This window comes from Oryzias latipes, chromosome 13 (assembly GCF_053564925.1).
Source record: "Oryzias latipes strain Hd-rR chromosome 13, Olatipes_Hd-rR_3.1".
Classification (NCBI taxonomy): domain Eukaryota; kingdom Metazoa; phylum Chordata; class Actinopteri; order Beloniformes; family Adrianichthyidae; genus Oryzias; species Oryzias latipes.
Genome location: NC_136249.1, coordinates 8119565 through 8142428, shown reverse-complemented (window position 1 = coordinate 8142428; position 22864 = coordinate 8119565). Strand labels below are relative to the sequence as shown.

At 38.6% G+C, this 22864-nt stretch overlaps 15 non-coding genes across 15 annotated transcripts; all 15 read right to left on the bottom strand.

Annotated features, from left to right (window-relative positions):
• Window positions 1-221: 221 nt before the first annotated feature.
• trnal-aag (transfer RNA leucine (anticodon AAG)) lies at window positions 222-303 on the bottom strand. The gene has a single exon. It is a non-coding gene; the product is annotated as a tRNA-Leu (tRNA).
• Window positions 304-1623: 1320 nt separating this feature from the next.
• trnal-aag (transfer RNA leucine (anticodon AAG)) lies at window positions 1624-1705 on the bottom strand. The gene has a single exon. It is a non-coding gene; the product is annotated as a tRNA-Leu (tRNA).
• Window positions 1706-3723: 2018 nt separating this feature from the next.
• trnal-aag (transfer RNA leucine (anticodon AAG)) lies at window positions 3724-3805 on the bottom strand. Its single transcript has one exon. It is a non-coding gene; the product is annotated as a tRNA-Leu (tRNA).
• Window positions 3806-5132: 1327 nt separating this feature from the next.
• Window positions 5133-5214, bottom strand: trnal-aag (transfer RNA leucine (anticodon AAG)). The gene has a single exon. It is a non-coding gene; the product is annotated as a tRNA-Leu (tRNA).
• A 1327-nt stretch (window positions 5215-6541) lies between these two features.
• Window positions 6542-6623, bottom strand: trnal-aag (transfer RNA leucine (anticodon AAG)). The gene has a single exon. It is a non-coding gene; the product is annotated as a tRNA-Leu (tRNA).
• Window positions 6624-7949: 1326 nt separating this feature from the next.
• trnal-aag (transfer RNA leucine (anticodon AAG)) lies at window positions 7950-8031 on the bottom strand. Its single transcript has one exon. It is a non-coding gene; the product is annotated as a tRNA-Leu (tRNA).
• A 1323-nt stretch (window positions 8032-9354) lies between these two features.
• trnal-aag (transfer RNA leucine (anticodon AAG)) lies at window positions 9355-9436 on the bottom strand. Its single transcript has one exon. It is a non-coding gene; the product is annotated as a tRNA-Leu (tRNA).
• A 1324-nt stretch (window positions 9437-10760) lies between these two features.
• trnal-aag (transfer RNA leucine (anticodon AAG)) lies at window positions 10761-10842 on the bottom strand. Its single transcript has one exon. It is a non-coding gene; the product is annotated as a tRNA-Leu (tRNA).
• A 1325-nt stretch (window positions 10843-12167) lies between these two features.
• Window positions 12168-12249, bottom strand: trnaf-aaa (transfer RNA phenylalanine (anticodon AAA)). The gene has a single exon. It is a non-coding gene; the product is annotated as a tRNA-Phe (tRNA).
• Window positions 12250-13577: 1328 nt separating this feature from the next.
• Window positions 13578-13659, bottom strand: trnal-aag (transfer RNA leucine (anticodon AAG)). Its single transcript has one exon. It is a non-coding gene; the product is annotated as a tRNA-Leu (tRNA).
• A 1325-nt stretch (window positions 13660-14984) lies between these two features.
• Window positions 14985-15066, bottom strand: trnal-aag (transfer RNA leucine (anticodon AAG)). The gene has a single exon. It is a non-coding gene; the product is annotated as a tRNA-Leu (tRNA).
• Window positions 15067-16393: 1327 nt separating this feature from the next.
• On the bottom strand, window positions 16394-16475 carry trnal-aag (transfer RNA leucine (anticodon AAG)). The gene has a single exon. It is a non-coding gene; the product is annotated as a tRNA-Leu (tRNA).
• Window positions 16476-17800: 1325 nt separating this feature from the next.
• On the bottom strand, window positions 17801-17882 carry trnal-aag (transfer RNA leucine (anticodon AAG)). The gene has a single exon. It is a non-coding gene; the product is annotated as a tRNA-Leu (tRNA).
• Window positions 17883-19208: 1326 nt separating this feature from the next.
• On the bottom strand, window positions 19209-19290 carry trnal-aag (transfer RNA leucine (anticodon AAG)). Its single transcript has one exon. It is a non-coding gene; the product is annotated as a tRNA-Leu (tRNA).
• A 2015-nt stretch (window positions 19291-21305) lies between these two features.
• Window positions 21306-21387, bottom strand: trnal-aag (transfer RNA leucine (anticodon AAG)). The gene has a single exon. It is a non-coding gene; the product is annotated as a tRNA-Leu (tRNA).
• Window positions 21388-22864: the final 1477 nt, after the last annotated feature.

Sequence of the window (22864 nt, the reverse complement as noted above, 5' to 3'; positions counted from 1 at the left end):
TTCATGAATGCTTATGGAAAAAAATACAAAATATCAAAAGAAGTTTTTAATAAATAATGAAAAAGGATGGATTAGCATTTGGTTCATTAGTAGCACATGTGACAAGAACCTCGTGAGTAAATGAAATAAGTTTGTGATGTTACTGGAGAGCAGATAAACAGTAGAGTTCCATGGACAGGACAGCTGTAGGCAGCGGAAGTGAGTCATCAATGGTGCATGAATATCAGAAGTGGGATTCGAACCCACGCCTCTTTCGAGACTGCGACCTTAATGCAGCGCCTTGGACCGCTCGGCCATCCTGACATCCTCCGGGCCAAGTATTTGGAAACTGCTATACAAAAAAGACTTATGTGCTTAACAACTGCTTGTCTTTTTGGAAGGCAATGATTGAATGGTGAAAACGGCCTTTTCTTTTTTTGACTAAATTTAGACTACTGAGGTGTTTTTTTTTGTTTGTTTTTGTTGAGTAGCCATGATACCCAACAGTTACAATGTTGTGGAATTATATCTGGTGGCAGCACCAGGGTGTTCTGCAGTCTACGGCATTGAGGAAAACTTGGGCCTTGATAGAAATGTACGGCCACTGTGTTTCAATACCACCTTAAATGATGCTTCTTTGACTTCTTTGTTTACTTTGAAATGCCAAAGCATGTGTCTCACTCTTTGTGTCCATTCTCACATATTTATGACTTGGTTAAAAGATTTGGATTTGAATATAAAAAGAACAAAGTACAGAGGACAGCATAGAGTAATTGGCAAGTTGGCAAATGAGGTATAATGCAGCCTGTATAGGAGATCCAGACTTTGATTGAATGAAAGATGGGAGTAATGGTCACCTCTGGAAAACCTTTATTAACTCCTAATGATTTAGTGAAACAGTCAAGCTCTTTTGCCTTCGCTCGGTGTTGTAATCATAAATAAGTCAGCCATATTTGCAATAATCAACAATGACTTCACGAATACCAGATTTGTTCATGACTGATTTATTTATGTTAAATGGACTGTCTGTTTTACAACGTTTGTGCAGATCTAAAGCATTAGTATTTCCGTCTTATATGGCACCACTAACATTTCTGCTTCTTTTTAGTTTGAGCATTTGAAGGAATGCATGACAGACTACATTTTGATGAAGTTTCAAAAAAGGATTTTGTAAGTGGACCGAGATGCCGGACTGTGCATTAGGGCTTAGCTGTCAGAGTGATTTGTTCAAATGCAATGACTCGACACGTTTCTCATTAGCATCCAATATGAAGCAGGGAACCCTTAAACTTCCCTGTGTTTTTTTGAGGACAAATACAATGTATTTGTTTTACATGGACATGATAATTTATGACCTTAGTATTGAGATAAATTGTCAATGACTTGAAATGCCATCTTACCCATATCGTTTTACGTTGAAAACAGCAACCTTCATGAATGCTTATGGAAAAAAATACAAAATATCAAAAGAAGTTTTTAATAAATAATGAGAAAGGATGGATTAGCATTTGGTTCATTTGTAGCACATGTGACAAGAACCTTGTGAGTAAATGAAAGGAGTTTGTGATGTTACTGGAGAGCAGATAAACAGTAGAGTTCCATGGACAAGACAGCAGTGGAAGAGAGTCATCACTGGTGCCTGAATGTCAGAAGTGGGATTCGAACCCACGCCTCTTTCGAGACTGCGACCTTAACGCAGGGCCTTGGACCGCTCGGCCATCATGACATCCTCCAAGCAAGTCATTTGGAAACTGCTATACAAAAAAGACTTATGTGCTTAACAACTGCTTGTCTTTTTAGAAGGCAATGATTGAATGGTGAAAACGGCCTGTTCTTTTTTTGACTAAATTTAGACTACTGAGGTGTTTTTTTTGTTTGTTTTTGTTGAGTATCCATGATACCCAACAGTTACAATGTTGTGGAATTCTATCTGGTGGCAGCACCAGGGTGTTCTGCAGTCTACGGCATTGAGGAAAACTTGGGCCTTGATAGAAATGTACGGCCGCTGTGTTTCAATACCACCTTAAATGCTGCTTCTTTGACTTCTTTGTTTACTTTGAAATGCCAAAGCATGTGTCTCACTTTTTGTGTCCATTCTCACATATTTATGACTTGGTTAAAAGATTTGGATTTGAATATAAAAAGATCAAAGTACAGAGGACAGCATAGAGTAATTGGCAAGTTGGCAAATGAGGTATAATGCAGCCTGGATAGGAGATCCAGACTTTGATTGAATGAAAGATGGGAGTAATGGTCACCTCTGGAAAACCTTTATTAACTCCTAAAGGCCCGTACACACCGGGACGAATATTCGCCAGGCGTTATTCACTAGCGTTTTTCGCCACGTTTTTTGTGTTCACACCCAGGCGATTTTCGCTGACGATGAGCCGAGCGAACATGCAATTTCCTTCCCTGGCATTAGATGGCGCTTAATGTAAACAGAAATACTCCTGTACACAAGGTGGCGCTGCGCAACTTTACGCTTCTTAAAGTCGCTTTTTACTCAGAAGAAGAGAGCAAGTATTTACGCGCTTGTCAGAACAATACAAAGAAAACATGAATATTTCAAGCACCAGTAGCTCCAACTGGTACTTGGTTCGGGGATATTTTAGAATGTCCGTCATTATTTCTTTGCGGCAGTGTAGACGCTACTTGGCGTCTATCTTCTTCGCTGGTATGTGTGCTCAGCAAGGCAGTTTTGTGTTTGAGCGCCCCCAAGTTGTGTTTTACTGTAACTTCAGAAGCTCCAGACACGCGTGCAAAAGCGCCATTCTCATTGGTCGAATAGATTTCGACGCGACGCGTCGAAAAAAAAAAACGACCCAGAGGCGTTTTTTTTTTTTTTTTGACGCTTTGACGCGTGGCGTTTTTTCGCGTCGGTGTTCACACTCTCATTGGTGCCCTTTGTTTAGTCACGCGGCGCTAAACGTCGGCGAAAATCGCCAGCGAAATTCGTCCCGGTGTGAACGGGCATTGATGATTTAGTGAAACAATCAAGCACTTTTGCCTTCGCTCGGTGTTGTAATCATAAATACGTCAGCCATATTTGTAATGATCAACAATTAATTCATGAATACCAGATTTGTTCAAGACTGATTTATTTATGTTAAATGGACTGTCTGTTTTACAACGTTTGTGCAGATCTAAAGCATTAGAATTTCCATCTTATATGGCACCACTAACATTACTGCTTCTTTTCAGTTTGAGCATTTAAAGGAAGGCATGACAGACTACATTTTGATGAAGTTTCAAGAAAGGATTTTGTAAGTGGACCGAGATGCCGGACTGTGCATTAGGGCTTAGCTGTCAGAGTGATTTGTTCAAATGCAATGACTCGACACGTTTCTCAATAGCATCCAATATGAAGCAGGGAACCCTTAAACTTCCCTGTGTTTTCTTGAGGACAAATACAATGTATTTGTTTTACATGGACATCATCATTTATGACCATGATATTGAGTTAAATTGTCAATGACTTGGAATCCCATCTTACCCATATCGTTTTACGTTGAAAACAGCAACCTTCATGAATGCTTGTGGAAAAAAATACAAAATATCAAAAGAAGTTTTTAATAAATAATGAGAAAGGATGGATTAGCATTTGGTTCATTAGTAGCACATGTGACAAGAACCTCGTGAGTAAATGAAATAAGTTTGTGATGTTACTGGAGAGCAGATAAACAGTAGAGTTCCATGGACAGGACAGCAGTAGGCAGTGGAAGTGAGTCATCACTGGTGCCTGAATGTCAGAAGTGGGATTCGAACCCACGCCTCTTTCGAGACTGCGACCTTAACGCAGCGCCTTGGACCACTTGGCCATCCTGACATCCTGCAGGCCAAGTATTTGGAAACTGCTATACAAAAAAGACTTATGTGCTTAACAACTGCTTGTCTTTTTAGAAGGCAATGATTGAATGGTGAAAACGGCCTGTTCTTTTTTTAACTAAATTTAGACTACTGAGGTGTTTTTTGTTTTGTTTTTGTTGAGTAGCCATGATACCCAACAGTTACAATGTTGTGGAATTATATCTGGTGGCAGCACCAGTTTGTTCTGCAGTCTCTGGCATTGAGGAAAACTTGGGCCTTGATAGAAATGTACGGCCGCTGTGTTTCGATACCACCTTAAATGCTGCTTCTTTGACTTCTTTGTTTACTTTGAAATGCCAAAGAATGTGTCTCACTCTTTGTGTCCATTCTCACATATTTATGACTTGGTTAAAAGATTTGGATTTGAATATAAAAAGAACAAAGTACAGAGGACAGCATAGAGTAATTGGCAAGTTGGCAAATGAGGTATAATGCAGCCTGGATAGGAGATCCAGACATTGATTGAATGAAAGATGGGAGTAATGGTCACCTCTGGAAAACCTTTATTAACTCTTAATGATTTAGTGAAACAGTCAAGCACTTTTGCCTTCGCTCGGTGTTGTAATCATAAATAAGTCAGCCATATTTGCAATAATCAAGAATGACTTCACGAATACCAGATTTGTTCATGACTGATTTATTTATGTTAAATGGACTGTCTGTTTTACAACGTTTGTGCAGATCTAAAGCATTAGTATTTCCGTCTTTTATGGCACCACTAACATTTTTGCTTCTATTTAGTTTGAGCATTTGAAGGAATGCATGACAGACTACATTTTGATGAAGTTTTCAAGAAAGGATTTTGTAAGTTGACCGAGATGCCGGACTGTGCATTAGGGCTTAGCTGTCAGAGTGATTTGTTCAAATGCAATGACTTGACACGTTTCTCATTAGCATCCAATATGAAGCAGGGAACCCTTAAACTTCCCTGTGTTTTCTTGAGGACAAATACAATGTATTTGTTTTACATGGACATGATAATTTATGACCATAGTATTGAGATAAATTGTCAATGACTTGAAATGCCATCTTACCCATATCATTTTACGTTGAAAACAGCAACCTTCATGATTGCTTATGGGAAAAAAATACAAAATATCAAAAGAAGTTTTTAATAAATAATAAGAAAGGATGGATTAGCATTTGGTTCATTTGTAGCACATGTGACAAGAACCTCGTGAGTAAATGAAATAGGTTTGTGATGTTACTGGAGAGCAGATAAACAGTAGAGTTCCATGGACAGGACAGCTGTAGGCAGTGGAAGTGAGTCATCACTGGTGCATGAATGTCAGAAGTTGGATTCGAACCCACGCCTCTTTCGAAACTGCGACCTTAACGCAGCACCTTGGACCGCTCGGCCATCCTGACATCCTCCAGGCCAAGTATTTGGAAACTGCTATACAAAAAAGACTTATGTGCTTAACAACTGCTTGTCTTTTTGGAAGGCAATGATTGAATGGTGAAAACGGCCTGTTCTTTTTTTGACTAAATTTAGACTACTGAGGTGTTTTTTTTTGTTTGTTTTTGTTGAGTAGCCATGATACCCAACAGTTACAATGTTGTGGAATTATATCTGGTGGCAGCACCAGGGTGTTCTGCAGTCTACGGCATTGAGGAAAACTTGGGCCTTGATAGAAATGTACGGCCGCTGTGTTTCGATACCACCTTAAATGCTGCTTTTTTGACTTCTTTGTTTACTTTGAAATGCCAAAGCATGTGTCTCACTCTTTGTGTCCATTCTCACATATTTATGACTTGGTTAAAAGATTTGGATTTGAATATAAAAAGAACAAAGTACAGAGGACAGCATAGAGTAATTGGCAAGTTGGCAAATGAGGTATAATGCAGCCTGGATAGGAGATCCAGACTTTGATTGAATGAAAGATGGGAGTAATGGTCACCTCTGGAAAACCTTTATTAACTCCTAATGATTTAGTGAAACAGTCAAGCTCTTTTGCCTTCGCTCGGTGTTGTAATCATAAATACGTCAGCCATATTTGTAATAATCAACAATGACTTCATGATTTCCAGATTTGTTCATGACTGATTTATTTATGTTAAATGGACTGTCTCTTTTACAACATTTGTGCAGATCTAAAGCATTAGTATTTCCGTCTTATATGGCACCACTAACATTTCTGCTTCTTTTTAGTTCGAGCATTTGAAGGAATGCATGACAGACTACAGTTTGATATAGTTTCAAGAAAGGATTTTGTAAGTGGACCGAGATGCCGGACTGTGCATTAGGGCTTAGCTGTCAGAGTGGTTTGTTCAAATGCAATGACTCGACACGTTTCTCATTAGCATCCAATATGAAGCAGGGAACCCTTAAACTTCCCTGTGTTTTTTTGAGGACAAATACAATGTATTTGTTTTACATGGACATGATAATTTATGACCTTAGTATTGAGATAAATTGTCAATGACTTGAAATGCCATCTTACCCATTTCGTTTTACGTTGAAAACAGCAACCTTCATGAATGCTTATGGAAAAAAATACAAAATATCAAAAGAAGTTTTTAATAAATAATGAAAAAGGATGGATTAGCATTTGGTTCATTAGTAGCACATGTGACAAGAACCTCGTGAGTAAATGAAATAAGTTTGTGATGTTTCTGGAGAGCAGATAAACAGTAGAGTTCCATGGACAGGACAGCTGTAGGCAGTGGAAGTGAGTCATCACTGGTGCATGAATGTCAGAAGTGGGATTCGAACCCACGCCTCTTTCGAGACTGCGACCTTAACGCAGCGCCTTGGACCGCTCGGCCATCCTGACATCCTCCCGGCCAAATATTTGGAAACTGCTATACAAAAAATACTTATGTGCTTAACAACTGCTTGTCTTTTTGGATGGCAATGATTGAATGATGAAAACGGCCTGTTCTTTTTTTGACTAAATTTAGACTACTGAGGTGTTTTTTTTGTTTGTTTTTGTTGAGTAGCCATGATACCCAACAGTTACAATGTTGTGGAATTATATCTGGTGGCAGCACCAGGGTGTTCTGCAGTCTACGGCATTGAGGAAAACTTGGGCCTTGATAGAAATGTACGGCCGCTGTGTTTCAATACCACCTTAAATGCTGCTTCTTTGACTTCTTTGTTTACTTTGAAATGCCAAAGCATGTGTCTCACTCTTTGTGTCCATTCTCACATATTTATGACTTGGTTAAAAGATTTGGATATGAATATAAAAAGAACAAAGTACAGAGGACAGCATAGAGTAATTGGCAAGTTGGCAAATGAGGTATAATGCAGCCTGGATAGGAGATCCAGACTTTGATTGAATGAAAGATGGGAGTAATGGTCACCTCTGGAAAACCTTTATTAACTCCTAATGATTTAGTGAAACAGTCAAGCACTTTTGCCTTCGCTCGGTGTTGTAATCATAAATAAGTCAGCCATATTTGCAATAATCAACAATGACTTCACGAATACCAGATTTGTTCATGACTGATTTATTTATGTCAAATGGACTGTCTGTTTTACAACATTTGTGCAGATCTAAAGCATTAGTATTTCCGTCTTATATGGCACCACTCACATTTCTGCTTCTTTTTAGTTTGAGCATTTGAAGGAATGCATGACAGACTACATTTTGATGAAGTTTCAAGAAAGGATTTTGTAAGTGGACCGAGATGCCGGACTGTGCATTAGGGCTTAGTTGTCAGAGTGATTTGTTCAAATGCAATGACTTGACACGTTTCTCATTAGCATCCAATATGAAGCAGGGAACCCTTAAACTTCCCTGTGTTTTTTTGAGGACAAATACAATGTATTTGTTTTACATGGACATGATCATTTATGACCTTAGTATTGAGATAAATTGTCAATGACTTGAAATGCCATCTTACCCATATCGTTTTACGTTGAAAACAGCAACCTTCATGAATGCTTATGGAAAAAAATACAAAATATCAAAAGAAGTTTTTAATAAATAATGAAAAAGGATGGATTTGCATTTGGTTCATTAGTAGCACATGTGACAAGAACCTCGTGAGTAAATGAAATAAGTTTGTGATGTTTCTGGAGAGCAGATAAACAGTAGAGATCCATGGACAGGACAGCTGTAGGCAGTGGAAGTGAGTCATCACTGGTGCATGAATGTCAGAAGTGGGATTCGAACCCATGCCTCTTTCGAGACTGCGACCTTAACGCAGCGCCTTGGACCGCTCGGCCATCCTGACATCCTCCCGGCCAAATATTTGGAAACTGCTATACAAAAAAGACTTATGTGCTTAACTGCTTGTCTTTTTGGAAGGCAATGATTGAATGGTGAAAACGGCCTGTTCTTTTTTTGACTAAATTTAGACTACTGAGGTGTTTTTTTTGTTTGTTTTTGTTGAGTAGCCATGATACCCAACAGTTACAATGTTGTGGAATTATATCTGGTGGCAGCACCAGGGTGTTCTGCAGTCTACGGCATTGAGGAAAACTTGGGCCTTGATAGAAATGTACGGCCGCTGTGTTTCAATACCACCTTAAATGCTGCTTCTTTGACTTCTTTGTTTACTTTGAAATGCCAAAGCATGTGTCTCACTCTTTGTGTCCATTCTCACATATTTATGACTTGGTTAAAAGATTTGGATTTGAATATAAAAAGAACAAAGTACAGAGGACAGCATAGAGTAATTGGCAAGTTGGCAAATGAGGTATAATGCAGCCTGGATAGGAGATCCAGACTTTGATTGAATGAAAGATGGGAGTAATGGTCACCTCTGGAAAACCTTTATTAACTCCTAATGATTTAGTGAAACAGTCAAGCACTTTTGCCTTCGCTCGGTGTTGTAATCATAAATAAGTCAGCCATATTTGCAATAATCAACAATGACTTCACGAATACCAGATTTGTTCATGACTGATTTATTTATGTCAAATGGACTGTCTGTTTTACAACATTTGTGCAGATCTAAAGCATTAGTATTTCCGTCTTATATGGCACCACTCACATTTCTGCTTCTTTTTAGTTTGAGCATTTGAAGGAATGCATGACAGACTACATTTTGATGAAGTTTCAAGAAAGGATTTTGTAAGTGGACCGAGATCCCGGACTGTGCATTAGGGCTTAGCTGTCAGAGTGATTTGTTCAAATGCAATGACTTGACACGTTTCTCATTAGCATCCAATATGAAGCAGGGAACCCTTAAACTTCCCTGTGTTTTTTTGAGGACAAATACAATGTATTTGTTTTACATGGACATGATCATTTATGACCTTAGTATTGAGATAAATTGTCAATGACTTGAAATGCCATCTTACCCATATCGTTTTACGTTGAAAACAGCAACCTTCATGAATGCTTATGGAAAAAAATACAAAATATCAAAAGAAGTTTTTAATAAATAATGAAAAAGGATGGATTAGCATTTGGTTCATTAGTAGCACATGTGACAAGAACCTCGTGAGTAAATGAAATAAGTTTGTGATGTTTCTGGAGAGCAGATAAACAGTAGAGTTCCATGGACAGGACAGCTGTAGGCAGTGGAAGTGAGTCATCACTGGTGCATGAATGTCAAAAGTGGGATTTGAACCCACGCTTCTTTCGAGACTGCGACCTTAACGCAGCGCCTTGGACCGCTCGGCCATCCTGACATCCTCCCGGCCAAATATTTGGAAACTGCTATACAAAAAAGACTTATGTGCTTAACTGCTTGTCTTTTTGGAAGGCAATGATTGAATGGTGAAAACGGCCTGTTCTTTTTTTGACTAAATTTAGACTACTGAGGTGTTTTTTTTTGTTTGTTTTTGTTGAGTAGCCATGATACCCAACAGTTACAATGTTGTGGAATTCTATCTGGTGGCAGCACCAGGGTGTTCTGCAGTCTACGGCATTGAGGAAAACTTGGGCCTTGATAGAAATGTATGGCCGCTGTGTTTCAATACCACCTTAAATGCTGCTTCTTTGACTTCTTTGTTTACTTTGAAATGCCAAAGCATGTGTCTCACTCTTTGTGTCCATTCTCACATATTTATGACTTGGTTAAAAGATTTGGATTTGAATATAAAAAGAACAAAGTACAGAGGACAGCATAGAGTAATTGGCAAGTTGGCAAATGAGGTATAATGCAGCCTGGATAGGAGATCCAGACTTTGATTGAATGAAAGATGGGAGTAATGGTCACCTCTGGAAAACCTTTATTAACTCCTAATGATTTAGTGAAACAGTCAAGCACTTTTGCCTTCGCTCGGTGTTGTAATCATAAATAAGTCAGCCATATTTGCAATAATCAACAATGACTTCACGAATACCAGATTTGTTCATGACTGATTTATTTATGTCAAATGGACTGTCTGTTTTACAACATTTGTGCAGATCTAAAGCATTAGTATTTCCGTCTTATATGGCACCACTCACATTTCTGCTTCTTTTTAGTTTGAGCATTTGAAGGAATGCATGACAGACTACATTTTGATGAAGTTTCAAGAAAGGATTTTGTAAGTGGACCGAGATGCCGGACTGTGCATTAGGGCTTAGCTGTCAGAGTGATTTGTTCAAATGCAATGACTCGACACGTTTCTCATTAGCATCCAATATGAAGCAGGGAACCCTTAAACTTCCCTGTGTTTTTTTGAGGACAAATACAATGTATTTGTTTTACATGGACATGATCATTTATGACCTTAGTATTGAGATAAATTGTCAATGACTTGAAATGCCATCTTACCCATATCGTTTTACGTTGAAAACAGCAACCTTCATGAATGCTTATGGAAAAAAATACAAAATATCAAAAGAAGTTTTTAATAAATAATGAAAAAGGATGGATTAGCATTTGGTTCATTAGTAGCACATGTGACAAGAACCTCGTGAGTAAATGAAATAAGTTTGTGATGTTTCTGGAGAGCAGATAAACAGTAGAGTTCCATGGACAGGACAGCTGTAGGCAGTGGAAGTGAGTCATCACTGGTGCATGAATGTCAGAAGTGGGATTCGAACCCACGCCTCTTTCGAGACTGCGACCTTAACGCAGCGCCTTGGACCGCTCGGCCATCCTGACATCCTCCCGGCCAAATATTTGGAAACTGCTATACAAAAAAGACTTATGTGCTTAACTGCTTGTCTTTTTGGAAGGCAATGATTGAATGGTGAAAACGGCCTGTTCTTTTTTTAACTAAATTTAAACTACTGAGGTGTTTTTTTTGTTTTTGTTTTTGTTGAGTAGCCATGATACCCAACAGTTACAATGTTGTGGAATTCTATCTGGTGGCAGCACCAGGGTGTTCTGCAGTCTACGGCATTGAGGAAAACTTGGGCCTTGATAGAAATGTACGGCCGCTGTGTTTCAATACCACCTTAAATGCTGCTTCTTTGACTTCTTTGTTTACTTTGAAATGCCAAAGCATGTGTCTCACTCTTTGTGTCCATTCTCACATATTTATGACTTGGTTAAAAGATTTGGATTTGAATATAAAAAGAACAAAGTACAGAGGACAGCATAGAGTAATTGGCAAGTTGGCAAATGAGGTATAATGCAGCCTGTATAGGAGATCCAGACTTTGATTGAATGAAAGATGGGAGTAATGGTCACCTCTGGAAAACCTTTATTAACTCCTAATGATTTAGTGAAACAGTCAAGCACTTTTGCCTTCGCTCGGTGTTGTAATCATAAATAAGTCAGCCATATTTGCAATAATCAACAATGACTTCACGAATACCAGATTTGTTCATGACTGATTTATTTATGTTAAATGGACTGTCTGTTTTACAACGTTTGTGCAGATCTAAAGCATTAGTATTTCCGTCTTATATGGCACCACTAACATTTCTGCTTCTTTTTAGTTTGAGCATTTGAAGGAATGCATGACAGACTACATTTTGATGAAGTTTCAAAAAAGGATTTTGTAAGTGGACCGAGATGCCGGACTGTGCATTAGGGCTTAGCTGTCAGAGTGATTTGTTCAAATGCAATGACTCGACACGTTTCTCATTAGCATCCAATATGAAGCAGGGAACCCTTAAACTTCCCTGTGTTTTTTTGAGGACAAATACAATGTATTTGTTTTACATGGACATGATAATTTATGACCTTAGTATTGAGATAAATTGTCAATGACTTGAAATGCCATCTTACCCATATCGTTTTACGTTGAAAACAGCAACCTTCATGAATGCTTATGGAAAAAAATACAAAATATCAAAAGAAGTTTTTAATAAATAATGAAAAAGGATGGATTAGCATTTGGTTCATTAGTAGCACATGTGACAAGAACCTCGTGAGTAAATGAAATAAGTTTGTGATGTTACTGGAGAGCAGATAAACAGTAGAGTTCCATGGACAGGACAGCTGTAGGCAGTGGAAGTGAGTCATCACTGGTGCATGAATGTCAGAAGTGGGATTCAAACCCACGCCTCTTTCGAGACTGTGACTTTAACGCAGCGCCTTGGACCGCTCGGCCATCCTGACATTCTCCAGGCCAAGTATTTGGAAACTGCTATACAAAAAAGACTTATGTGCTTAACAACTGCTTGTCTTTTTGGAAGGCAATGATTGAATGGTGAAAACGGCCTGTTCTTTTTTTGACTAAATTTAGACTACTGAGGTGTTTTTTTTTTGTTTGTTTTTGTTGAGTAGCCATGATACCCAACAGTTACAATGTTGTGGAATTCTATCTGGTGGCAGCACCAGGGTGTTCTGCAGTCTACGGCATTGAGGAAAACTTGGGCCTTGATAGAAATGTACGGCCGCTGTGTTTCAATACCACCTTAAATGCTGCTTCTTTGACTTCTTTGTTTACTTTGAAATGCCAAAGCATGTGTCTCACTCTTTGTGTCCATTCTCACATATTTATGACTTGGTTAAAAGATTTGGATTTGAATATAAAAAGAACAAAGTACAGATGACACCATAGAGTAATTGGCAAGTTGGCAAATGAGGTATAATGCAGCCTGGATAGGAGATCCAGACTTTGATTGAATGAAAGATTGGAGTAATTGTCACCTCTGGAAAACCTTTATTAACTCCTAATGATTTAGTGAAACAGTCAAGCACTTTTTCCTTCGCTCGGTGTTGTAATCATAAATAAGTCAGCCATATTTGTAATGATCAACAATTAATTCATGAATACCAGATTTGTTCAAGACTGATTTATTTATGTTAAATGGACTGTCTGTTTTACAACGTTTGTGCAGATCTAAAGCATTAGAATTTCCATCTTATATGGCACCACTAACATTACTGCTTCTTTTCAGTTTGAGCATTTAAAGGAAGGCATGACAGACTACAATTTGATGAAGTTTCAAGAAAGGATTTTGTAAGTGGACCGAGATGCCGGACTGTGCATTAGGGCTTAGCTGTCAGAGTGGTTTGTTCAAATGCAATGACTCGACACGTTTCTCAATAGCATCCAATATGAAGCAGGGAACCCTTAAACTTCCCTGTGTTTTCTTGAGGACAAATACAATGTATTTGTTTTACATGGACATGATCATTTATGACCTTGGTATTGAGTTAAATTGTCAATGACTTGGAATCCCATCTTACCCATATCGTTTTACGTTGAAAACAGCAACCTTCATGAATGCTTGTGGAAAAAAATACAAAATATCAAAAGAAGTTTTTAATAAATAATGAGAAAGGATGGATTAGCATTTGGTTCATTTGTAGCACATGTGACAAGAACCTCGTGAGTAAATGAAATAAGTTTGTGATGTTACTGGAGAGCAGATAAACAGTAGAGTTCCATGGACAGGACAGCAGTAGGCAGTGGAAGTGAGTCATCACTGGTGCATGAATGTCAGAAGTGGGATTTGAACCCACACCTCTTTCGAGACTGCGACCTTAACGCAGCGCCTTGGACCACTTGGCCATCCTGACATCCTGCAGGCCAAGTATTTGGAAACTGCTATACAAAAAAGACTTATGTGCTTAACAACTGCTTGTCTTTTTAGAAGGCAATGATTGAATGGTGAAAACGGCCTGTTCTTTTTTTAACTAAATTTAGACTACTGAGGTGTTTTTTGTTTTGTTTTTGTTGAGTAGCCATGATACCCAACAGTTACAATGTTGTGGAATTATATCTGGTGGCAGCACCAGGGTGTTCTGCAGTCTACGGCATTGAGGAAAACTTGGGCCTTGATAGAAATGTACGGCCGCTGTGTTTCAATACCACCTTAAATGCTGCTTCTTTGACTTCTTTGTTTACTTTGAAATGCCAAAGCATGTGTCTCACTCTTTGTGTCCATTCTCACATATTTATGACTTGGTTAAAAGATTTGGATTTGAATATAAAAAGAACAAAGTACAGAGGACAGCATAGAGTAATTGGCAAGTTGGCAAATGAGGTATAATGCAGCCTGGATAGGAGATCCAGACTTTGATTGAATGAAAGATGGGAGTAATGGTCACCTCTGGAAAACCTTTATTAACTCCTAATGATTTAGTGAAACAGTCAAGCTCTTTTGCCTTCGCTCGGTGTTGTAATCATAAATACGTCAGCCATATTTGTAATAATCAACAATGACTTCATGATTTCCAGATTTGTTCATGACTGATTTATTTATGTTAAATGGACTGTCTCTTTTACAACATTTGTGCAGATCTAAAGCATTAGCATTTCCGTCTTATATGGCACCACTAACATTTCTGCTTCTTTTTAGTTTGAGCATTTGAAGGAATGCATGACAGACTACAGTTTGATATAGTTTCAAGAAAGGATTTTGTAAGTGGACCGAGATGCCGGACTGTGCATTAGGGCTTAGCTGTCAGAGTGGTTTGTTCAAATGCAATGACTCGACACGTTTCTCATTAGCATCCAATATGAAGCAGGGAACCCTTAAACTTCCCTTTGTTTTTTTGAGGACAAATACAATGTATTTGTTTTACATGGACATAATCATTTATGACCATGATATTGAGTTAAATTGTCAATGACTTGGAATCCCATCTTACCCATATCGTTTTACGTTGAAAACAGCAACCTTCATGAATGCTTGTGGAAAAAAATACAAAATATCAAAAGAAGTTTTTAATAAATAATGAGAAAGGATGGATTAGCATTTGGTTCATTTGTAGCACATGTGACAAGAACCTCGTGAGTAAATGAAATAAGTTTGTTATGTTACTGGAGAGCAGATAAACAGTAGAGTTCCATGGACAGGTCAGCAGTAGGCAGTGGAAGTGAGTCATCACTGGTGCATGAATGTCAGAAGTGGGATTTGAACCCACGCCTCTTTCGAGACTGCGACCTTAACGCAGCGCCTTGGACCACTTGGCCATCCTGACATCCTGCAGGCCAAGTATTTGGAAACTGCTATACAAAAAAGACTTATGTGCTTAACAACTGCTTGTCTTTTTAGAAGGCAATGATTGAATGGTGAAAACGGCCTGTTCTTTTTTTAACTAAATTTAGACTACTGAGGTGTTTTTTGTTTTGTTTTTGTTGAGTAGCCATGATACCCAACAGTTACAATGTTGTGGAATTATATCTGGTGGCAGCACCAGTTTGTTCTGCAGTCTACGGCATTGAGGAAAACTTGGGCCTTGATAGAAATGTACGGCCGCTGTGTTTCGATACCACCTTAAATGCTGCTTCTTTGACTTCTTTGTTTACTTTGAAATGCCAAAGAATGTGTCTCACTCTTTGTGTCCATTCTCACATATTTATGACTTGGTTAAAAGATTTGGATTTGAATATAAAAAGAACAAAGTACAGAGGACAGCATAGAGTAATTGGCAAGTTGGCAAATGAGGTATAATGCAGCCTGGATAGGAGATCCAGACATTGATTGAATGAAAGATGGGAGTAATGGTCACCTCTGGAAAACCTTTATTAACTCCTAATGATTTAGTGAAACAGTCAAGCACTTTTGCCTTCGCTCGGTGTTGTAATCATAAATAAGTCAGCCATATTTGCAATAATCAACAATGACTTCACGAATACCAGATTTGTTCATGACTGATTTATTTATGTTAAATGGACTGTCTGTTTTACAACGTTTGTGCAGATCTAAAGCATTAGTATTTCCGTCTTATATGGCACCACTAACATTTTTGCTTCTATTTAGTTTGAGCATTTGAAGGAATGCATGACAGACTACATTTTGATGAAGTTTTCAAGAAAGGATTTTGTAAGTTGACCGAGATGCCGGACTGTGCATTAGGGCTTAGCTGTCAGAGTGATTTGTTCAAATGCAATGACTTGACACGTTTCTCATTAGCATCCAATATGAAGCAGGGAACCCTTAAACTTCCCTGTGTTTTCTTGAGGACAAATACAATGTATTTGTTTTACATGGACATGATAATTTATGACCATAGTATTGAGATAAATTGTCAATGACTTGAAATGCCATCTTACCCATATCATTTTACGTTGAAAACAGCAACCTTCATGATTGCTTATGGGAAAAAAATACAAAATATCAAAAGAAGTTTTTAATAAATAATAAGAAAGGATGGATTAGCATTTGGTTCATTTGTAGCACATGTGACAAGAACCTTGTGAGTAAATGAAATAGGTTTGTGATGTTACTGGAGAGCAGATAAACAGTAGAGTTCCATGGACAGGACAGCTGTAGGCAGTGGAAGTGAGTCATCACTGGTGCATGAATGTCAGAAGTTGGATTCGAACCCACGCCTCTTTCGAAACTGCGACCTTAACGCAGCGCCTTGGACCGCTCGGCCATCCTGACATCCTCCAGGCCAAGTATTTGGAAACTGCTATACAAAAAAGACTTATGTGCTTAACAACTGCTTGTCTTTTTGGAAGGCAATGATTGAATGGTGAAAACGGCCTGTTCTTTTTTTGACTAAATTTAGACTACTGAGGTGTTTTTTGTTTTGTTTTTGTTGAGTAGCCATGATACCCAACAGTTACAATGTTGTGGAATTATATCTGGTGGCAGCACCAGGGTGTTCTGCAGTCTACGGCATTGAGGAAAACTTGGGCCTTGATAGAAATGTACGGCCGCTGTGTTTCGATACCACCTTAAATGCTGCTTCTTTGACTTCTTTGTTTACTTTGAAATGCCAAAGCATGTGTCTCACTCTTTGTGTCCATTCTCACATATTTATGACTTGGTTAAAAGATTTGGATTTGAATATAAAAAGAACAAAGTACAGAGGACAGCATAGAGTAATTGGCAAGTTGGCAAATGAGGTATAATGCAGCCTGGATAGGAGATCCAGACTTTGATTGAATGAAAGATGGGAGTAATGGTCACCTCTGGAAAACCTTTATTAACTCCTAATGATTTAGTGAAACAGTCAAGCTCTTTTGCCTTCGCTCGGTGTTGTAATCATAAATACGTCAGCCATATTTGTAATAATCAACAATGACTTCATGATTTCCAGATTTGTTCATGACTGATTTATTTATGTTAAATGGACTGTCTCTTTTACAACATTTGTGCAGATCTAAAGCATTAGCATTTCCGTCTTATATGGCACCACTAACATTTCTGCTTCTTTTTGAGTTGAGCATTTGAAGGAATGCATGACAGACTACAGTTTGATATAGTTTCAAGAAAGGATTTTGTAAGTGGACCGAGATGCCGGACTGTGCATTAGGGCTTAGCTGTCAGAGTGGTTTGTTCAAATGCAATGACTCGACACGTTTCTCATTAGCATCCAATATGAAGCTGGGAACCCTTAAACTTCCCTGTGTTTTTTTGAGGACAAATACAATGTATTTGTTTTACATGGACATGATAATTTATGACCTTAGTATTGAGATAAATTGTCAATGACTTGAAATGCCATCTTACCCATTTCGTTTTACGTTGAAAACAGAAACCTTCATGAATGCTTATGGAAAAAAATACAAAATATCAAAAGAAGTTTTTAATAAATAATGAAAAAGGATGGATTAGCATTTGGTTCATTAGTAGCACATGTGACAAGAACCTCGTGAGTAAATGAAATAAGTTTGTGATGTTACTGGAGAGCAGATGAAGAGTAGAGTTCCATGGACAGGACAGCTGTAGGCAGTGGAAGTGAGTCATCACTGGTGCATGAATGTCAGAAGTGAGATTCGAACCCACGCCTCTTTCGAGACTGCGACCTTAACGCAGCGCCTTGGACCGCTCGGCCATCCTGACATCCTCCAGGCCAAGTATTTGGAAACTGCTATACAAAAAAGACTTATGTGCTTAACAACTGCTTGTCTTTTTGGAAGGCAATGATTGAATGGTGAAAACGGCCTGTTCTTTTTTTGACTAAATTTAGACTACTGAGGTGTTTTTTTTGTTTGTTTTTGTTGAGTAGCCATGATACCCAACAGTTACAATGTTGTGGAATTATATCTGGTGGCAGCACCAGGGTGTTCTGCAGTCTACGGCATTGAGGAAAACTTGGGCCTTGATAGAAATGTACGGCCGCTGTGTTTCGATACCACCTTAAATGCTGCTTCTTTGACTTATTTGTTTACTTTGAAATGCCAAAGCATGTGTCTCACTCTTTGTGTCCATTCTCACATATTTATGACTTGGTTAAAAGATTTGGATTTGAATATAAAAAGAACAAAGTACAGATGACACCATAGAGTAATTGGCAAGTTGGCAAATGAGGTATAATGCAGCCTGGATAGGAGATCCAGACTTTGATTGAATGAAAGATGGGAGTAATTGTCACCTTTGGAAAACCTTTATTAACTCCTAATGATTTAGTGAAACAGTCAAGCACTTTTGCCTTCGCTCGGTGTTGTAATCATAAATAAGTCAGCCATATTTGCAATAATCAACAATGACTTCAGGAATACCAGATTTGTTCATGACTGATTTATTTATGTTAAATGGACTGTCTGTTTTACAACGTTTGTGCAGATCTAAAGCATTAGTATTTCAGTCTTATATGGCACCACTAACATTTCTGCTTCTTTTTAGTTTGAGCATTTGAAGGAATGCATGACAGACTACATTTTGATGAAGTTTCAAGAAAGGATTTTGTAAGTGGACCGAGATGCCGGACTGTGCATTAGGGCTTAGCTGTCAGAGTGATTTGTTCAAATGCAATGACTCGACACGTTTCTCATTAGCATCCAATATGAAGCAGGGAACCCTTAAACTTCCCTGTGTTTTTTTGAGGACAAATACAATGTATTTGTTTTACATGGACATGATCATTTATGACCATAGTATTGAGATAAATTGTCAATGACTTGAAATGCCATCTTACCCATATCGTTTTACGTTGAAAACAGCAACCTTCATGAATGCTTATGGGAAAAAATACAAAATATCCTTAGAAATTTTTTATAAATAATGAAAAAGGATGGATTTGCATTTGGTTCATTAGTAGCACATGTGACAAGAAGCTCGTGAGTAAATGAAATAAGTTAGTGATGTTACTGGAGAGCAGATAAACAGTAGTATTCCATGGACAGGACAGCTCTAGGCAGTGGAAGAGAGTCATCACTGGTGCCTGAATGTCAAAAGTGGGATTCGAACCCACGCCTCTTTCGAGACTGCGACCTTAACGCAGCGCCTTGGACCGCTCGGCCATCCTGACATCCTCCCGGCCAAATATTTGGAAACTGCTATACAAAAAAGACTTATGTGCTTAACAACTGCTTGTCTTTTTGGATGGCAATGATTGAATGATGAAAACGGCCTGTTCTTTTTTTGACTAAATTTAGACTACTGAGGTGTTTTTTTTGTTTGTTTTTGTTGAGTAGCCATGATACCCAACAGTTACAATGTTGTGGAATTCTATCTGGTGGCAGCACCAGGGTGTTCTGCAGTCTACGGCATTGAGGAAAACTTGGGCCTTGATAGAAATGTACGGCCGCTGTGTTTCAATACCACCTTAAATGCTGCTTCTTTGACCTCTTTGTTTACTTTGAAATGCCAAAGCATGTGTCTCACTCTTTGTGTCCATTCTCACATATTTATGACTTGGTTAAAAGATTTGGATTTGAATATAAAAAGAACAAAGTACAGAGGACAGCATAGAGTAATTGGCAAGTTGGCAAATGAGGTATAATGCAGCCTGGATAGGAGATCCAGACTTTGATTGAATGAAAGATGGGAGTAATGGTCACCTCTGGAAAACCTTTATTAACTCCTAAAGGCCCGTACACACCGGGACGAATATTCGCCAGGCGTTATTCACCAGCGTTTTTCGCCACGTTTTTTGTGTTCACACCCAGGCGATTTTCGCTGACGATGAGCCGAGCGAACATGCAATTTCCTTCCCTGGCATTAGATGGCGCTTAATGTAAACAGAAATACTCCTGTACACAAGGTGGCGCTGCGCAACTTTACGCTTCTTAAAGTCGCTTTTTACTCAGAAGAAGAGAGCAAGTATTTACGCGCTTGTCAGAACAATACAAAGAAAACATGAATATTTCAAGCACCAGTAGCTCCAACTGGTACTTGGTTCGGGGATATTTTAGAATGTCCGTCATTATTTCTTTGCGGCAGTGTAGACGCTACTTGGCGTCTATCTTCTTCGCTGGTATGTGTGCTCAGCAAGGCAGTTTTGTGTTTGAGCGCCCCCAAGTTGTGTTTTACTGTAACTTCAGAAGCTCCAGACACGCGTGCAAAAGCGCCATTCTCATTGGTCGAATAGATTTCGACGCGACGCGTCGAAAAAAAAAACGACCCAGAGGCGTTTTTTTTTTTTTTGACGCTTTGACGCGTGGCGTTTTTTCGCGTCGGTGTTCACACTCTCATTGGTGCCCTTTGTTTAGTCACGCGGCGCTAAACGTCGGCGAAAATCGCCAGCGAAATTCGTCCCGGTGTGAACGGGCATTGATGATTTAGTGAAACAATCAAGCACTTTTGCCTTCGCTCGGTGTTGTAATCATAAATACGTCAGCCATATTTGTAATGATCAACAATTAATTCATGAATACCAGATTTGTTCAAGACTGATTTATTTATGTTAAATGGACTGTCTGTTTTACAACGTTTGTGCAGATCTAAAGCATTAGAATTTCCATCTTATATGGCACCACTAACATTACTGCTTCTTTTCAGTTTGAGCATTTAAAGGAAGGCATGACAGACTACATTTTGATGAAGTTTCAAGAAAGGATTTTGTAAGTGGACCGAGATGCCGGACTGTGCATTAGGGCTTAGTTGTCAGAGTGGTTTGTTCAAATGCAATGACTCGACACGTTTCTCAATAGCATCCAATATGAAGCAGGGAACCCTTAAACTTCCCTGTGTTTTCTTGAGGACAAATACAATGTATTTGTTTTACATGGACATAATCATTTATGACCATGATATTGAGTTAAATTGTCAATGACTTGGAATCCCATCTTACCCATATCGTTTTACGTTGAAAACAGCAACCTTCATGAATGCTTGTGGAAAAAAATACAAAATATCAAAAGAAGTTTTTAATAAATAATGAGAAAGGATGGATTAGCATTTGGTTCATTTGTAGCACATGTGACAAGAACCTCGTGAGTAAATGAAATAAGTTTGTGATGTTACTGGAGAGCAGATAAACAGTAGAGTTCCATGGACAGGACAGCAGTAGGCAGTGGAAGTGAGTCATCACTGGTGCATGAATGTCAGAAGTGGGATTTGAACCCACGCCTCTTTCGAGACTGCGACCTTAACGCAGCGCCTTGGACCACTTGGCCATCCTGACATCCTGCAGGCCAAGTATTTGGAAACTGCTATACAAAAAAGACTTATGTGCTTAACAACTGCTTGTCTTTTTAGAAGGCAATGATTGAATGGTGAAAACGGCCTGTTCTTTTTTTAACTAAATTTAGACTACTGAGGTGTTTTTTGTTTTGTTTTTGTTGAGTAACCATGATACCCAACAGTTACAATGTTGTGGAATTATATCTGGTGGCAGCACCAGGGTGTTCTGCAGTCTACGGCATTGAGGAAAACTTGGGCCTTGATAGAAATGTACGGCCGCTGTGTTTCAATACCACCTTAAATGCTGCTTCTTTGACTTCTTTGTTTACTTTGAAATGCCAAAGCATGTGTCTCACTCTTTGTGTCCATTCTCACATATTTATGACTTGGTTAAAAGATTTGGATTTGAATATAAAAAGAACAAAGTACAGAGGACAGCATAGAGTAATTGGCAAGTTGGCAAATGAGGTATAATGCAGCCTGGATAGGAGATCCAGACTTTGATTGAATGAAAGATGGGAGTAATGGTCACCTCTGGAAAACCTTTATTAACTCCTAATGATTTAGTGAAACAGTCAAGCTCTTTTGCCTTCGCTCGGTGTTGTAATCATAAATACGTCAGCCATATTTGTAATAATCAACAATGACTTCATGATTTCCAGATTTGTTCATGACTGATTTATTTATGTTAAATGGACTGTCTCTTTTACAACATTTGTGCAGATCTAAAGCATTAGCATTTCCGTCTTATATGGCACCACTAACATTTCTGCTTCTTTTTAGTTTGAGCATTTGAAGGAATGCATGACAGACTACAGTTTGATATAGTTTCAAGAAAGGATTTTGTAAGTGGACCGAGATGCCGGACTGTGCATTAGGGCTTAGCTGTCAGAGTGGTTTGTTCAAATGCAATGACTCGACACGTTTCTCATTAGCATCCAATATGAAGCAGGGAACCCTTAAACTTCCCTTTGTTTTTTTGAGGACAAATACAATGTATTTGTTTTACATGGACATGATAATTTATGACCTTAGTATTGAGATAAATTGTCAATGACTTGAAATGCCATCTTACCCATTTCGTTTTACGTTGAAAACAGAAACCTTCATGAATGCTTATGGAAAAAAATACAAAATATCAAAAGAAGTTTTTAATAAATAATGAAAAAGGATGGATTAGCATTTGGTTCATTAGTAGCACATGTGACAAGAACCTCGTGAGTAAATGAAATAAGTTTGTGATGTTACTGGAGAGCAGATAAAGAGTAGAGTTCCATGGACAGGACAGCTGTAGGCAGTGGAAGTGAGTCATCACTGGTGCATGAATGTCAGAAGTGAGATTCGAACCCACGCCTCTTTCGAGACTGCGACCTTAAAGCAGCGCCTTGGACCGCTCGGCCATCCTGACATCCTCCAGGCCAAGTATTTGGAAACTGCTATACAAAAAAGACTTATGTGCTTAACAACTGCTTGTCTTT